This window comes from Hemibagrus wyckioides, linkage group LG20 (assembly GCF_019097595.1).
Source record: "Hemibagrus wyckioides isolate EC202008001 linkage group LG20, SWU_Hwy_1.0, whole genome shotgun sequence".
Lineage (NCBI taxonomy): Eukaryota > Metazoa > Chordata > Actinopteri > Siluriformes > Bagridae > Hemibagrus > Hemibagrus wyckioides.
Window position 1 is genome coordinate 18,177,626 of NC_080729.1, and position 11,308 is coordinate 18,188,933.

The 11,308-nt window shown below is 44.0% G+C and overlaps 1 protein-coding gene across 2 annotated transcripts in view; it reads right to left on the bottom strand.

Moving 5' to 3' along the window:
- Positions 1 to 8,528: 8,528 nt before the first annotated feature.
- Positions 8,529 to 11,308, bottom strand: part of cables1 (Cdk5 and Abl enzyme substrate 1) — a 40,314-nt gene continuing 37,534 nt past the window's right edge. For both annotated transcript variants that reach the window (XM_058418168.1, XM_058418167.1), the window contains one exon: positions 8,529 to 11,308. This exon is cut by the window's right edge and continues 352 nt beyond it. The gene's annotated coding sequence lies outside the window, so the exon portion shown is untranslated.

Consider the following 11,308-nt stretch of genomic DNA (forward strand, 5'->3'; position numbering starts at 1 on the left):
TGTGTGTGTGAGACAGTGTGTGTGTGTGTGAGACAGTGTGTGTGTGTGTGAGACAGTGTGTGTGTGTGTGAGACAGTGTGTGTGTGTGTGTGTGTGTGTGAGACAGTGTGTGTGTGTGAGACAGTGTGTGTGTGAGACAGTGTGTGTGTGTGACAGTGTGTGTGTGTGACAGTGTGTGTGTGTGTGTGTGACAGTGTGTGTGTGTGACAGTGTGTGTGTGTGTGAGACAGTGTGTGTGTGTGTGTGTGTGTGTGTGTGTGAGACAGTGTGTGTGTGTGTGTGTGTGTGTGTGTGAGACAGTGTGTGTGTGTGTGTGTGTGTGTGAGACAGTGTGTGTGTGTGTGTGTGTGTGAGACAGTGTGTGTGTGTGTGTGTGTGTGTGTGTGTGTGTGTGTGTGTGTGTGTGTGTGTGTGTGTGTGTGTGTGTGTGTGTGTGTGTGTGTGAGACAGTGTGTGTGTGTGTGTGTGTGAGACAGTGTGTGTGTGAGACAGTGTGTGTGTGAGACAGTGTGTGTGTGTGAGACAGTGTGTGTGTGTGAGACAGTGTGTGTGTGTGTGAGACAGTGTGTGTGTGTGACAGTGTGTGTGTGTGACAGTGTGTGTGTGTGTGTGAGACAGTGTGTGTGTGTGTGTGAGACAGTGTGTGTGAGACAGTGTGTGTGTGACAGTGTGTGTGTGTGTGAGACTGTGTGTGTGTGTGTGTGTGTGTGTGTGTGAGACAGTGTGTGTGTGTGTGTGTGTGTGAGACAGTGTGTGTGTGTGTGTGTGTGTGTGTGAGACTGTGTGAGACTGTGTGTGTGACAGTGTGTGTGTGTGTGTGAGACAGTGTGTGTGTGTGTGTGTGTGTGTGTGAGACAGTGTGTGTGTGTGTGTGTGTGTGTGAGACAGTGTGTGTGTGTGTGTGTGTGTGAGACAGTGTGTGTGTGTGTGTGTGAGACAGTGTGTGTGTGTGTGTGTGTGTGTGTGTGTGTGTGTGAGACAGTGTGTGTGTGTGTGTGTGAGACAGTGTGTGTGTGTGTGTGTGTGTGTGTGTGAGAGACAGTGTGTGAGAGACAGTGTGTGTGAGACAGTGTGTGTGTGTGAGACAGTGTGTGTGTGTGTGAGACAGTGTGTGTGTGTGTGTGTGTGTGAGACAGTGTGTGTGTGTGTGTGTGTGTGTGTGTGTGTGTGTGTGTGTGTGACAGTGTGTGTGTGTGTGTGTGTGACAGTGTGTGTGTGTGTGTGACAGTGTGTGTGTGTGTGTGTGTGTGTGACAGTGTGTGTGTGTGTGTGACAGTGTGTGTGTGTGTGTGTGTGACAGTGTGTGTGTGTGTGTGTGTGTGTGACAGTGTGTGTGTGTGTGTGTGTGTGTGTGTGTGTGTGTGTGTGTGTGAGACAGTGTGTGTGTGTGTGTGTGTGTGTGTGTGTGTGTGTGTGTGTGTGTGAGACAGTGTGTGTGTGTGTGAGACAGTGTGTGTGTGTGTGTGTGTGACAGTGTGTGTGACAGTGTGTGTGACAGTGTGTGTGTGTGTGAGACTCTGTGTGTGTGTGTGTGTGAGACAGTGTGTGTGTGTGTGTGAGACAGTGTGTGTGTGTGTGAGACAGTGTGTGTGTGTGAGACAGTGTGTGTGTGTGTGAGACAGTGTGTGTGAGACAGTGTGTGTGTGTGTGTGTGAGACTGTGTGTGTGTGTGTGAGACTGTGTGTGTGTGTGTGTGTGTGTGAGACTGTGTGTGTGTGTGTGAGACTGTGTGTGTGTGTGTGAGACTGTGTGTGTGTGTGTGAGACTGTGTGTGTGTGTGTGTGTGTGTGTGTGTGTGTGTGAGACAGTGTGTGTGTGTGTGTGTGTGTGTGAGACTGTGTGTGTGTGTGTGTGTGTGAGACAGTGTGTGTGTGTGTGTGTGTGTGTGAGACAGTGTGTGTGTGTGTGTGTGTGAGACAGTGTGTGTGTGTGTGTGTGTGTGTGTGAGACAGTGTGTGTGTGTGTGTGTGAGACAGTGTGTGTGTGTGTGTGTGTGTGTGTGTGTGTGAGACAGTGTGTGTGTGTGTGTGTGTGTGTGTGTGTGTGTGTGTGAGACAGTGTGTGTGTGTGTGTGTGTGAGACAGTGTGTGTGTGTGTGTGTGTGAGACAGTGTGTGTGTGTGTGTGTGTGAGACAGTGTGTGTGTGTGTGTGTGAGACAGTGTGTGTGTGTGTGTGTGTGAGACAGTGTGTGTGTGTGTGTGTGTGTGAGACAGTGTGTGTGACATTGTGTGTGAGACTGTGTGTGTGACAGTGTGTGTGTGTGTGTGTGACAGTGTGTGTGTGTGACAGTGTGTGTGTGTGACAGTGTGTGTGTGTGACAGTGTGTGTGTGACAGTGTGTGTGTGTGTGTGACAGTGTGTGTGTGTGTGTGTGACAGTGTGTGTGTGACAGTGTGTGTGTGACAGTGTGTGTGTGACAGTGTGTGTGTGTGAGACTGTGTGTGTGTGTGTGTGAGAGACTGTGTGTGTGTGTGTGTGTGTGTGTGTGTGTGACTGTGTGTGTGTGTGAGACTGTGTGTGTGTGTGACTGTGTGTGTGTGTGAGACTGTGTGTGAGAGTGTGTGTGACAGTGTGTGTGTGTGACAGTGTGTGTGACAGTGTGTGTGTGACAGTGTGTGTGTGACAGTGTGTGTGTGTGTGTGTGTGAGACTGTGTGTGTGTGAGACTGTGTGTGAGACTGTGTGTGTGTGTGAGACTGTGTGTGTGTGTGAGACTGTGTGTGTGTGTGAGACTGTGTGTGTGTGTGTGTGTGTGTGAGACTGTGTGTGTGTGTGTGTGTGAGACTGTGTGTGTGTGTGTGAGAGAGACTGTGTGTGTGTGAGAGACTGTGTGTGTGTGTGAGAGACTGTGTGTGTGTGTGAGAGACTGTGTGTGTGTGTGAGAGTGACTGTGTGTGTGTGAGTGAGAGTGTGTGTGTGTGAGACTGTGTGTGTGTGTGTGTGTGAGAGACTGTGTGTGTGTGTGAGACTGTGTGTGAGAGTGACTGTGTGTGTGTGTGAGACTGTGTGTGTGTGTGAGAGACTGTGTGTGTGTGTGAGAGACTGTGTGTGTGTGAGTGAGAGTGTGTGTGAGTGAGAGTGTGTGTGAGTGAGTGTATGTTTTATGTATAGCCAGTTGGTGAGCTGCTTGAAAGGTGCAATAAGCAAAATTATCATTTAAAAGAAAAAGTTGGGTTTGATGTCTGTGTATTCCCCTCCTCCTCCCCCTCCTCCTCCCCCTCCTCCAGCTTACTCTACTCCACCCTCCACACTTATATTAAAGAGACAGTAAACTAATTCAAACCTAAACAAGCTTTCCGGGCCAGAAATCAGTTCTCCAATCAGGCAAGCAGTTCTCCCAACCAGAGCTTTTAGTTAGAAGATATTTATCATATCATATATTATATATTTATCATATGTTCCAGGGCTTTAATATGAAACAATTAAGAAAAATATTAAGAAAGGTAGATTTCTCCTGCTGTCCTGGATTCTCAGTAAAAATAATTAAAGCACAATTGATTTAAATATAAACACTTTGGGTCTTCACTTTCATTTGTTGTAGCAGGGAAAAGGTACGAAATCAACGCTTTTTTTTTAATCCAATTGTTAAAGATGATGATGATGATGGAGTATTTATTGTCTTTCTGGATTAAAAGGAGTCTTTGAGTGTTTGTGTGTTTGTCTGTATGTATGTATGTATGTGTGTGTATGTATGTGTGTGTGTGTATGTATGTGTGTGTCTGTATGTATGTATGTGTGTGTATGTATGTGTGTGTATGTATGTGTGTGTCTGTATGTGTGTGTGTGTGTGTTTCTCTGTGTGTTTTTGTCTGCGTGTCTGTCTTTGTGTGTGTGTGTGTGTGTGTGTGTGTGTTTGTCTGTGTGTGTCTGTACCTGTGTGTTCGTTCCGATAAACCCCTGAACCAACGCTCAGTGTTGACAACTGGCCTGTGCTTGCAGTGCATCGTGGGTAAATACACACTACACACCCCTGGCAGCAAACAAAGCCATGCTACACCTCAAGCTTCTGATGATCTAGTTAGCATGACCGCACACCAACACCTAACCCACATCTCTCCTCAAGCCTCTTCAGCTCTTCCTGCAGCAACAGCCTTCTATTTTTAGCCTTTTTCAAGAGGTTTGACCCCATTTGGGGTTTTTTTTTTTGTTTAGTTTTTTTGTATTCACTTAATCAGGTACTTTTGTTCTTTGCTGAACCACAGGGTGGCGCTGTGTAGCTTTCAGCAGTTCTCTCTCTCACACACACACACTTTTCCAGTCTCCATCGACCCATTTTTATATAACCTACTTTGTCTTTCTCTCTTATTTTTGTCACATTTTTATAATCCTCCCAAAACCTGGAGACATGCATAAAATATGACCCACCCCCTTTTATTTCTCCCCCAGAATCTCACTCTTTTTCTATTTTATTTCATACCTGTTTAAGAAAATGCTTCAGACTTTTTACTGTTATTATTATTATTATTATTATTTAATTTAATTTAGTTTTTTGTTTTTTGTTATGTTATTTATTTATTTATATTTTTATTTCTATATTTTTTAATATCCTCCCATCTGTCAGTTCATGTTTTATTAGTAACATTTCTCTCTCTCCAGCCCTCGGGGGGTGAGGACAGCCTTCAATCTGGTCTTCCCTTATTGGCAGGAAGGAAGATTTCAGTTCCTTTTATTATGTAAGCTTTTTTTTTTTTTTGTGCCTTGAGCGCTTGTGTGTCTATAATGAGCATACGAGACTCTCGCTTTATGGCCACTTTATTAGGAATACCTGTGCTGTAGGTTTGTGCTGTTATTGAATCAGCCGGTCGTGTTGAAGCGGCGCAAACAGGTCATGAGGGACATTAGTTAATGTTCATCAGACGAGGGAAAAGTCTCTGAGTCTTTGAACCGTGGTTGAAAGCATGGTTGTTGGTGACTGATGGTTCGGGTTGACTGAGAATTTGAGGAATCTCTTGGGAATTTCACCCACAGCGGTCTCTAGAGTTTATTTAGAATGGTGCGGAAAATAAAAAACATTTAATTAAACCACCCCGAAATCACCCTTTACACTGCTCTGGTGTTTGATGTGAACATTAACCCGAAGCTCTTGACCTGAATCTGTATGACTTTATGCATTGTGCTGCTACATGATTGGCTGATTAGATAGCTCCGCCTACATGGTTAACTGATTGGATAGCTGCTGCTACGTGATTGGCTGGTTAAATTGCTGCTCCTACATGATTGGATAATCAGGTAGCTGCTGCTATAGGATTGGCTGATTAGATAGCTCCTCCTGTATTATTGGCTGATTGGATAGCTGCTGCTCCTACTTAATTGGTTAATTGGATAGCTGCTCCTTCATAATTGGATAATCAGATAGCTGCGCTTACATGACTGGCAGATCAGATGGCTGCTCTTATCTGATTATCCAATCATGTAGTTGCTGCTCTTACATGATTGGCTGATTAGATAGATGCTGCTACATGACTGGATCACTGGATAACTGCAAGAATCCCCATGTCCTAATAAAGTGGATAGAAAGTGTATACAGTTTAATATGCATCCTAGTGTTAATGAAAGCGCTGTCTATGATTTTTTCTGCCTTTGTTTAGCTCCAAACATTAGCAGATGATCTGTAAACCCTGAAGAATTAACAGGTCAGAGAGGCTCAGTGGACAGTGGAGAGTTTACACACACACACTGAGGAAAGAGCAGAAGAAGGGCTTTCATTCATTCCTTGAGCTCTGTGGAGAGGGTTTGGAGGCGAGTTTGCTTACGAGCAATTAAACTGACGCCAATCTGTCAGCGTGGCTGTTTGCTGTGATGAATCGCGGCACAGATGGTCCCTTGGTTTTACACGTTTTAGCATTGACGTGTGACGAGCGCGCCGTGATGAATACAACACCGTTAAACACTCTGAACGATCAGCTGCATGTGGATAAACACACACAAACACGTCTGTTGGATCCACGACATCCTCTGAGGAACGCTGCTATAGTTTTATTTATTCCACTTTATTTCATCAGAGAGAGTTTAAAGAGCAGGTGGAAATACATTGTTCTGGAAAATTCCTGACAGCTCCCAGTGATTACAGCTCAGTGTGGAGTCTAACTCTGGGATTCAACTCCTGAAGATCCTCCACAACCTCTGAAGAGCTTCATTACATTCAGTGACTGAACTGAATCAAGGAGTATCTCTCTCTCTCTCTCTCTCTCTCATAGTATCTAATTCTTTCGCTCTCGCTCTCGCTCTCTCTCTCTCTCTCTCTCTCTCTCTCTCTCTCATAGTATCTAATTCTTTCTCTCTCTCTCTCTCTCTCTCTCTCTCTCTCTCTCTCTCATAGTATCTAATTCTTTCTCTCTCTCTCTATCTATCTATCTCTCATTCTCTCTCTCGTTCATTCTCTCTCTATCAAACGCGCCCTCACATTCTCTCTCTCTTTCTCTCTCTCTCTCTCACACACACACAAACTCTCATTCTTTCTCGCTCATTCTCTCTCTCTCGTTCACACTCTATCAAACATTCTCTCTCACTCTCTCTCTCTCGCATTATTTCTCTCTCTATCAAACTATCTCATTCTCGGTCTCTCTCTCTCTCTCAGCAGTCCAGCTTGTATTAAAAATATTTTTACTTCTTAATAAAGTTTATTTCTGTAGCTGTTAATGATATAACAGTAATAATGTACGCAGGTTTTGAGGATGTCTTTAACAAATGAGAGAAATATCTGCATGTTGTGTATCACGGAAATTTCTCCAAGCACAGTGAGATGTTTAAAGCTCCACTCTTTACGGCTCGTGATCCTCTTCCTGATTATTTTTATTTTATTACAATGTCACTAATGTTTATTCCCCTCCTGTGCTGTTCTTCTGGATGCAGGTTACAGTAGACTCCCGCACACCTGATGTAGCGCTCATGACCTTAACCAGACTCCTCCTGTGTCCTTTAGTGTCTGCGTCACAGTTTCCGGGTCCAGGAGCTCGTCTGACTGCAGTGTCCGTCTCGAGGGCAGGACCGAGGGCATTCCGTCTCATCTATATCATTCTCTCTCTCTCTCATATTCTATCATTCTCTCGCTTTCTCTTTATCATTCTCTCTCTTTCATTCTCTCTCTCATTTTCTCACGATCTCTTATTCTTTCTCTCTCATTCTCTCTTATCTTTCTGTCTCTCTCACTCTCATTTTCTCTCTCTATTATATTCTCTCTCTCTCTCTCTCTCTCTCTCTCTCTCTCTCTATCTATCATTCTCAAATTGAGTCATGGAGGTAAATCGCCGCCTCAGCCAAAAAATCCCGGGCTCTCGCGGTTCCAGTGACCATCGTCGCATATTTGGCTACAATGAGGGTCAGTGATGTAACCGAGCCCCAGGAAAGACCCTCAATAGAGCCTGATTATGTTGAGTGGAGAGGGAATTAGCGGCTCAATGGCGCCGGTTTAGCCAGTGCTCTGTGTGTGTGTGTGTGTGTGTGTGTGTGTGTGTGTGTGTGTGTGTATTGTGGTCACAGCGTGACTGTGCGTTCTTGGCCCGGTGTAGAACTCTGTCCATCAGAGCTCTGATGAGTGCGTTAGCTCAGTGTTGCGGCTGAACCCCAGATGGTGTCGGATAACGCCATCACACCTGCGCTTGTTAGTTGATACACACACACCGCTTTATCGCTGCTGGGTCAGTAAACACGTCTCAGATCAGACCTCAACACAAACGTGGTCATTTTAAGGTGCCGGACATGACTCCAGAAGCAGCTCACGGTGTTTGTGTCATGAGCAGCAGCACAGGAGGAGGATGAGGAAGATTAGTGCTCGTGTGTTTGATAATCAGATTTCTCTCAAATTCCTCAATTCATTCGCGCTCTGTCTATCATCCTCCCCCTCTCTCTCTATCATTCTGACTCCCTCTCATTCTCTCTGGTGCACTCTCTCTTTCATTCCGTCTCTCTCTCTCATCCTCATTTATTCTCTCTCTCTTAGTCTCTCTCTCACTCTCTTTGGTTCACACTCTCTCTCTGGTTCTCATTTAGTCTCTCTCTCACTCTCTTTGGTTCACACTCTCTCTCTGGTTTGCCCTCTCTCTTTCTCTTACTTGCTCTCTCTCTCTCTCTCTCTCTCTCCATCATTCTCTCTCTTACACGCTCTCTCTCATTCATTCTCTCTCTCTCTCTGGTTCACCCTCTCTCATTCTCTCTCTCCTTCTCTCACTTACACACACAGCAGTAGTGTGTATTCTGCTGCTTCGTTTTAAGTTTTATGATTTAAAAGCCTCAGTGTATTTCTTTTCCTTCAGCGTCCTCAGTTCAGCAGAAACCCTTCCATCGTTAACACCATCCACTTTCTTCCTTTATCTTCATCTTCGTTACAGATCTTCCTTCCTGCACTGCCGTCACCTTTAAGCCAGATTTATTCCCTCATCCCAAACGCTAAAAAAAAAAAAAAAATTTCCTAATCATTTCCTCCGTCTCCGACTAAAGAAGCAACAACAAAAAAAAATCTTCCTTTATTTTTATTTTTTCTTTATTTTTTTTGTATTATTTAACAAGCAAAGCAGCATATTTACATGAGTGTTTTATTTTTATTTTTTTTAAAACTACAAACATTCTCATTTTATTCTGGAAAGAAAAAACAGATTTTTTTAAAAGCTCTCGTCAAACATTTTAGTTAACGTTGGGAATTTAATGCTACGGTTTAATGTACCGTATTTCCTGGAATATAAGATGTCAAAAAGAAGAGAAAAAGAAAACAAGACTTTGTTTGTTTGCTTATAGTTATAATACAGATGTAAACTGTATTCTGCTCTCTGGTTGTGTTTAGATTTTGTCCGGTTAGTGTTGGAGTAACTGATGACACGCAGCTCCTGAGGAGAATCTCAAGAACTGGATGTTTTAATCCATTAAAAGAAAAATAAATAAATAACGTCTGTAATCTGTGCAAAAGTGACGCTGGTCAAGAAGACTCCTAAGGTTACGGAAAACATTAATCAATCCTAAAGATTTTTTGGGGACTGTTTTGAGACCAAAAATGCTTCATTTCTCTTTCTTTATTTGCTAAAACTGCTTAAGTCGTCTTTAAAAACTCCTAGCAGTGAACCACATCTGTAAAAGAAGAAGGTTTTCAGCTGAACGCGTGTTGTGATGTCACAGGAGCGTGTGTTGTAATGTCGCAGGAGCGCGTGTTGTCAGAAGAGCGCGGGTTGTAATGTCACAGGAGCGCGTGTTGTCAGAAGAGCGCGTGTTGTCAAAAGAGCGAGGGTTGTGACGTCACAAGAGCGAGGGTTGTCAAGAGTGAGTGTTGTGACGTCACAAGAGTGCAGGTTGTGATGTCACAGGAGCGCGTTATCACAAGAGCGCGTGTAATGATGTCACAAGACACATCACTCCCCAAACCTGCACCTGTGAAATTTAGAAAAATCGCAAACTTTGCTGAATGCATCGAGTCTGCTTGATTTTGCGTTAATATTTGCCGTCGTGAAAAACAGGAAGTTCTAGAGAGAAGATTGTTAGGGTGATGTAACCTTACGTACATTCCTTAAAGGAGTCTGTAGCTCCGCCTATGTCACGCGTGACCTTATGACGTGAATACGTAGTGTCAAGGATGCGCATCCCAGAGCTAGCACTAGACGAGCTTTTGTGGTTAAAAAGTATACAATTTTTTTTTTTTTTTTTTTTCTAAGAAAATGGCCGATTGTTTGGTTAGATATGAGCCTTCTTCCCGGGCTGGGATCAGTTGCAGCTCTTTAAAGCTACATTTTGGAAGGTCAAACTCGCGGGCGCCATTGAAGTCCACTATATGGAGAAAAATCCTGAAAAGTTTTCCTCAATTTCTTAACGACTGAAGAAGGAAAGACATGAACATCTTGGATGACGAGGGGTTGAGGAAATTATTTGTAGATTTTTGTTCTGAAACTAAAAATGTTTAAATGTTCTTGAAAATGTTCTGTCTCTCATACTCCAGAAAATACGGTACCTGATTCATGAAGAAACAAAAAGTCTGAAACGTGTTCAATCAACACTGGAATCACACTGTGACAGGAAAAAAAACCCATCAGAAATCTACATGGTTTTTTTTTAGCATCAGCTTCAAAAGAGCGAGTAAAAGACTTGACAAATTTTCCAGTCCAGTGCAAGTTAGCTATTAAAACACGGAGCGCGTGTTAATACTGCGCGGGTCTTTCGTACAGCGAGTGCTGAAGTTATGTAGAAAACACACTCGCGGGCTTCTACGTCTTGACGCTGTCGTCGTCGTTAGCGTTGTTTTTCCGCACCGTGACCTTCCGTATCCGTCTCTCCGTCCTCTCCTCCAGCGTAGCACTAGAAACGTGCCGAGAGTCCACTCTAACATAGAGCACAGGGACACTGACCGCAGTGGCAGCTCGTCACACCACCACCACGTTCAAAACAAAAAACACACACATCTCCCACCCAAGAAAAAAAACAAACAAAAAAAAACCCAGGAGTGTGTCGATGCTCAAATAACCAAAGCATCACACACACACACACACACACACACGTCGGCTTAGGTTTAATGCGGCGTCACAGAGTGCAGCTTAGAATGAATTAGTGATGCACGTGACGATGAAATGACGTCCTTGACCTCCACCCTCCCTGACCCATATTAATCCCCCACCCCCCGCCCCGAAAAAGTGCACTTTTTTTGTAAAAGGTACGATCGAAGTCCGTCTGAGAAACAGTCGTCGTCATGGTGAGGAGTTCGGTCCGTTCGCAGGGTTGATTTTTAAGGCTATAAACAATGCGACATGCAACAGCTTCCCTTTGGGATTTAGGCAAAGAAGTGAATGCAGAGAAAAGGAAAGATTCCACGATGAAAAGGATGAGCTAAAAACATCCTCCACTCCAGAAGAAGACAGGCTTTTGAAAGTCTATATAAAAAAAAGTGAGCAGGCAATCGGATTCCCAGAAACTTTGGCTGAAAGGTCTTTTTTTTTTTCTTCTTCTTTCTTCCTTCCTTCGAGGAAAAAAAAAAAATCAGGATAAAAGTTAGGTGCATAGAGCTTCTGTGGGGAGGGGGTGGGGGGGAGAGAGATGGAGAGAGAGACAAACTGTGTGTGAGGTGAGAAATAGAGAGAGTTTGTGTGTGAGAGAGCATGAGACACTGTGTGAGACAGAAAGAGAGACAGACTGTGTGTGTGTGAGAGAGACTGTGAGATGAGAAAAAGAGAGATATAGAGAGAGATAGACTATGTGAGAGCGAGTAAGGGAGAGAGAGAGACTGTGTGAGAGAGAGAGAGAGAGACTGTGTGAGGTGAGTGTGTGTGAGAGAGAGAGAGAGAGAGAGAGAGAGAGAGAGAGACACTGTGAGGTGAGTGTGTGTGAGACAGAGAGAGAGA